The sequence below is a fragment of the Acanthisitta chloris genome, unplaced genomic scaffold (genome assembly GCF_000695815.1).
Source record: "Acanthisitta chloris isolate BGI_N310 unplaced genomic scaffold, ASM69581v1 scaffold11971, whole genome shotgun sequence".
NCBI classification, from domain to species: Eukaryota; Metazoa; Chordata; class Aves; order Passeriformes; family Acanthisittidae; genus Acanthisitta; species Acanthisitta chloris.
In genome coordinates, this window is record NW_008655529.1 from 21,195 (window position 1) to 27,378 (window position 6,184).

Sequence of the window (6,184 nt, forward strand, 5' to 3'; positions counted from 1 at the left end):
TATGTTCACGTTCCTCCGATGCATTTCTGCACATGCACAGAATTACAGAATAAATGCATAATCAGCATCCACAAGATACAGTCAGAGAAAGGGGAGAAACATCTAAGTGCTGATTATCACCTGCACCCTTAGCTGAATATATACTTATTTCTTTCAGTCTTGCTTTCATCAAGAAAACCTGTGAAAGTTCTTTTCCTCTGTTCACTTAATAGACAAATTTTATCAATTTGCTAACATCCCATAGATTATTAAGTGAATCCCTGTGCATCACAGGTCTCACCACTGACTTCAAGATTTCCTCCATCCTCCCTGTTTTCTGTGCATGACACCTGTAATGATCAATTGGAACTTTGCGTACATGCACAGCTGACTGTTCAAAGCCAGACAACCTCAACCATGCCCTTCCACTGCCCCTTGTCCACAAAGCTGCATGTTAAAATAAGTACACAAGCCATAAAAAAAGTCAGTACTTTACTTTTTTTAAACAGGACCTACTGTCTTTGTAACTTATGGTCAATATTAAGCAATTTTGAAACTCTTCAAGCTTCAGAAAAATAAACCTAACATAATTTCTGATCATGTGAGCTAGGAGTCAGTGACAGTTCTAATGGATCCACCTGGTCATGAAGACTGCATCCAGCTCAAAGTAGATTTGCAGGAGACAGGTACTAACAGAGTAGCCAAGGGTTTAATCTGAGCAATATGCCCACCTAACCACCCTGCTGACTAATGCTTGATTAAGCCAAATTTGGAAGAAATTCCCCTCTGCACTGTGAATTCTGCAAATGTGACTAAGTCAATAATCGTGGTCCATAATGGACAGCCCAGGGCCCAGCAGTGGGCTGCACACCAGATCTCTTGAGCAGGGATACCTCTTCAGGTTTCTCCTGAAGGCTGAGAGATTCTTTGCCACAACAGATCCTCAGTAAGGGATTTAACACCACGCTACACTTTGAAATCCTGGCTAAGTGACAGACAGGATTGATTCTGCACACAGAACCCTTCAGACATAAACTGCTGATGAAGTCTGGGACTAAATCTGGACTCAGACACACCTGAATTCCCCTCAGGAATGGGTTCAGAATGCAAAAGGGTCCTTTCTGACCCTTGTGACTCCACAGGAGGGCCTCGCTTACAGTTCTGTCTGACCTGTTCTCTGTGCAGTAAACAAGTGTCCCTTTGCCATCAGATCTTGTTGGAACACTATTGCATTTACTGTCAAACTTTGTTAAACTGCTGTTCTCTATCAGTCAACACACTGCTGCTTCGCCCTTACAAGTGAAGTGCATCACTCCACCCCTGACACTGCAAATGCTCAAACAGGAACACTCCCTAACAGCACCACCACATGTGCCATAAGAAATGAGCCTACATTTGGAAGACACACTGTTTGAATGTTCATAAATTACACTGACAGACAACAATCAGCCATACACTTCGCTAACCTTGCACAGGATCTTCACTATCAGAAGCAGCCACTGAAAAATGCTGTTACAGTATGAATTTACTATCCCGTTCCTTGTGTTCCTTCCCACAATGGGTAAAAAAAGCACAAGGCATATTGAAACTAAACAAATCAGAGGCAAAACCAACCATGTTTCTTTGACATCAGGTTTTCCTTTTACTACCAAACCACTACTCACAGCCTGTGGACTGTTCCTTGAACACAATGTTTTTCTGATTCCGAGCAGCACTTCAAGTGAAATGGAAATCCAAAGGAAATCACTGAGGAAGTATCAACACTTAAAGGCTTCAAAGCCAGTGAAATGGAGAAAAGCATAAGGACAGACTACCAGAAGTCTTACTGAACAGGGAAAAAACCCAACTCTGTTTTGGTTCCCTTTCAGAGAGCCACTCTTCATCAACAGGTCAAAACTCAGCTAAGTCAGCCTTGTCACTGAATCCTCCAGATACCTGATGGAACTATCCTTAAAGCATCTTCTACTGCCTCAAGTCAGCCTGTTACATACTTGACAACATCAGTCCCAGCTGTGTAAACAATACCTCACAAACCTTACCAAAAAAAAGTCAACAGGATGATTAAGAAATAAATGTGCTTACTGTTCTTGAATCAGAGAAAGGATTGTACTCATCTAGCCCGGGAGGAACATTTCTTGTCACTTGTGTCACAGAAGGATCCTAGAAGAGAAAACATTTCTGTAAATGTATGCACATGATTATAACAAACAAGTCAACAGTTGTGTCAGTATAGCATATAAAACTCAGATTCTGTTTCACTGTAAAAAAGGTTTGTTTTCACTAAAAAAAGTCTGTAAACATCCACCTCTTTATCTCCAAAATAACATCATTCCATTCTGAGCTTCTTATAAACCTGGATTAACACAGTGTAAAAGAAACTCCATCTGTCATACATTTGCTTTAGAAGGCAAAAAGCTCTCATTAGAGAAGGCAAGAAAGCCCTATCCTGCTGTGTTGACTGCTGGACTCCACAACTATACACTCAAAAAGTACAACAGAGGAAAAGAGCTTTCTTTAACTCTTGGATTTCCTCACTCAGAAGTACATCCAACACCTTCCAGAACAGAAAAAGCATTTCATAAAAATGAAGTTGAGGAAACAGGGTTCCAAAATCTCAAAAGCCCTTCTTGTTCAGCTTCTGCCTGAACTGGTAAAATTAAAAAAAAAAAAAGTGTACCTTCCAACCCAATTAACTATAACACCAGTGCCATGAGGAGAGGCTGAGGGAGCCGGGTGGGCTCAGCCCTGAGAAGAGGAGGCTCAGGGGTGACTTTATCACACTCTGCAACTACCTGACAGGAGGCTGTAGTCAGGTGAGGGTCAGGCTCTGCGCCCAGGTAGCAAACGACAGGATGAGAGGACATGGCCTCAAGCTGTGCCAGGGAAGGTTTAGGTTAGACATTAGGAAGAATTTCTTCCCAGAAAGGGTGATTAGACACTGGAATGTGCTGCCCAGGGAGGTGGTGGAGTCACCATTCCTGGAGGTGTTTAAGCAGAGAGTGGACATGGCACTCAGTGCCATGGTCTGGTTGACATGGTGGTGTCAGGCAGTAAGTTGGACTCAACGACCTCAGAAGCCTTTTTCAGCCTGATTGATTCTGTGAACTATACAGTAAGAAAGATTCCTTGATATTTAGCCTCAAAAATTAAAATAATTATGTTGCACATTTTAAACTAATTCATGTGCATAAGCATATTTCACAACTACCCTTCTGGCCACATACCACTTTTGGCTAAAGCAAGCATTTAGCTGCAAAGAAGTATGCTGATGTGACTGAACAAGAATCACCCTTTCTATGAACGTATACAAATCAATGCTAAATGCAATTCAAAATCAGCTTTCCTACATTTCACTTACACTGCAATTAGTTATTTCAGTACAGTCACCCTGGTGACAGTCTCCCCAACAAGTCTGCCCTGTCTTTTAGTTACTATCCTAGACTCTAACACACTGTTACAGCTAAAATATCACATCAGGTCTTGCAGAACACAATGGGCTTATTCATTGCTAATATGTTCTTTTGTTAAATTACCCCAAAATACTGTGGTAATTTAACAGCAAAAACTAGGAAAAGAATATGTGTGTGGAGAATGTTTGTTGCCAAAATTCAACTAGAAATTACTTGAAATACTGGATAAAAACATTTTTAAAAATAAGAGAATAATTGATGATGACATTTGAATTACACCTTAGTTTACTAGACTTGTCAGTAGTACAAGATAAAAAATGAACTTAAAACAAAGTTAGTACAAATAAGACAATTTCCTAATTCAATACTGTGCTAGTTTGAAAGCAAACCAGTGAGAGACTCCAAGTCAGAAATACAACTTAATAGGAAAAACAAAACAACAAATGCAACAGTACAAAAAGAAACTACTGACAGTCAGAAAGCAACCTGACCCCCTGTCAGTCAGAGTGCAGTAGCAGTCCAATGAAATGGTGGCTGCAGTCCTCCTGGAGTGATGGGTCTGTTGGAGCAGTGATCCCATAGATCTGGTCTTCACCTGAAGGTCCAGCAGCAGCTCTTCTCCTCTGTGAATCCAGCAGGCCAAGGGCTCTGTGCTGGTCCAAACCCCAGCTTATATCCCTGTGAGCATGTTTGGCTCTCCTCCCTTGGGGTGAAGCATCTCACAGTGGAACCATGTAATTCCATGGGTCATGCCTGGGTCCCTGACTGCCCCTTAAACAGAGACAGCCCCCAAGGCAGCCATCAGGGGCGAGGAGATAATGATCACTGCCCCACTTGCTTTAACAGCTGGTAATGATAATAGAATACAATCTACAATGTAACCTAAGACAAATATACAGAAGAGAGCCGGAAACTTTTAACTCATTACGGAGTATCCACAGTGGGCTGGGGGACAGAACCACAAGGGCAAAAGCAAGTAAAACTTGTGGATGTCAAGGAAAAGACAAGGAGAGAAGGAAAGCTAGAGGGAAGAAAAAGGGCACCCCCCCCAAGTCATGCAAAGGCACTTGCTCACCACCTCCCACCAGCAGAGAATGCCAATTCAGCCTCCTAGCCAGGGTTGTGTTGGAACATCTAACATCCATCATCAGTACCACCAGTGTCAGTGCCAAGCACAATGCTGTAAGGACTCTTTGGGCAGCTGGGGTCAGAGGTGCTAGCAGTGCCCCATGCCAGTGTAGCCCAATCCCAGCCTACTCCCAGGGGAGTGTGAGCAGAGATGGTTGTGCAAGGACTGTTCAGCAAGAGCTGAAGGACTGGTGCCTTGCTGGAGCTGTTTTGGTCACAAATCTGAAACACAGCAGGACAGGGACTGCTGTGACAAAATTAACTCCACCCTCGCCAGACCCAGAACACTTATTTCAGCCTTTACATGTTAAACGTGAATTATAGATTCATGGACGCATAGATTGTTAAGGGTTGGAATGGAGCTGAGAGATCATCCAGCCTGAACCCCTGCCCTGGGCAGGGACACCTCCAGCCAGAGCAGGTTGCTCAAGGCTTCATCCAACCTGGCCCTGAACACTGCCAGAATTGGGGCAGCCACAGCCTCCCTGGGCAATCTGTGACAGTGTCTCACCACTCTCACAGGAAAAAGCTTCCTGATATCTAATCTAAATTTCCTTCTTTCAATTTATCCCCATTACTCCTTGTCCTGTCACTCCAGTTCCAAAACTGTATTCCAGCCTTTACATGTTAATGTGACTCAGCAGAGCATAAAACACTCTATTCTTTGTTCATGCTATGGTACTCCTGCGAAAAATGCTCTCACACCATTCCCTCTGTCACACATACAAATGCTCAAGTATAGGGACATACACAACTGGTGAGAGCGAAACATCAGCCACACAGTGAGATGTCAAGTCTAATTATTATTGCTCAAATAGCACTTCATATTCTAAGTTGAATCAGCTGCTTTAAAGGTTCAACACTAAACTTCTGTGTTTGAAGAGTGCACTACTAACCAAGTCACTCAGTCCACTTGTGCCCACAGACAGAATATTCAATCTGAGTAACCCGAATATCAGACTCATGAGACACCCACTGAACAGCAGCACATTTCCAGAAGGCAGGAAAGAGCGCCCAAATCAAATTGAGAAGAGCAGTCTATATTCAGAAATTCAACACGCAAACAATAATAAACATCTGAAGAAAGAAAGCCTTTTCTTCTCCTAGCATTTCAGAGAAGACCAGGGGCAAAAAGCTTCTCAGATCTCTTCACAAAGTTATTGTGACATTCTAACTGACAAACAAAAGGAAACTTAAGCTGAAACAAGCTCCCTACAGCAAAACCCTTAGTACTCAGAAATAAGCTGAACATTTAAAGACACACTGTGAGTAGAGCAAGAAGCCCGTTCCTGTTTTGAATTAACAATCTCTATACTTCTGTCAATTATTGCTGTTTGCTAAAGCAGCATCAGCTCTGAAACAAACTGAATGACCCAGAGGACATTCTGTTCCACCTCTGTACAAGAAATGTTTCATTACCTAGTAAAGAAAAAAATTACAGTTGTATTGAAATTCACAAATTGAACCCACCCAGGGCAAGTAGAATCCCTCAGAAAACCTGACTTCAACCGAGCTTCATGACCCAACTCGTCCACAAGTTTCACAGAACGTTAAGGGACCAGAATGGACCTTAGAAAACATCCAGTCCCAACCCCTGCCCTGGGCAGGGACACCTCCCACCAGAGCAGGTTGCTCAAGGCTTCATCCAACCTGGCTGTGAACACTGC

The 6,184-nt window shown here is 42.8% G+C and overlaps 1 protein-coding gene across 1 annotated transcript in view; it reads right to left on the minus strand.

The window, feature by feature from the left end:
• SCAMP1 (secretory carrier membrane protein 1) overlaps positions 1–2,146 on the minus strand; it is a gene marked incomplete at its 3' end in the record, with an annotated part of 23,049 nt that extends 20,903 nt beyond the window's left edge. The window contains exon 1 of the mRNA XM_009083948.1: positions 2,062–2,146. The remainder of the gene's footprint in view (positions 1–2,061) is intronic.
• Between the last annotated feature and the right edge of the window lie 4,038 nt (positions 2,147–6,184).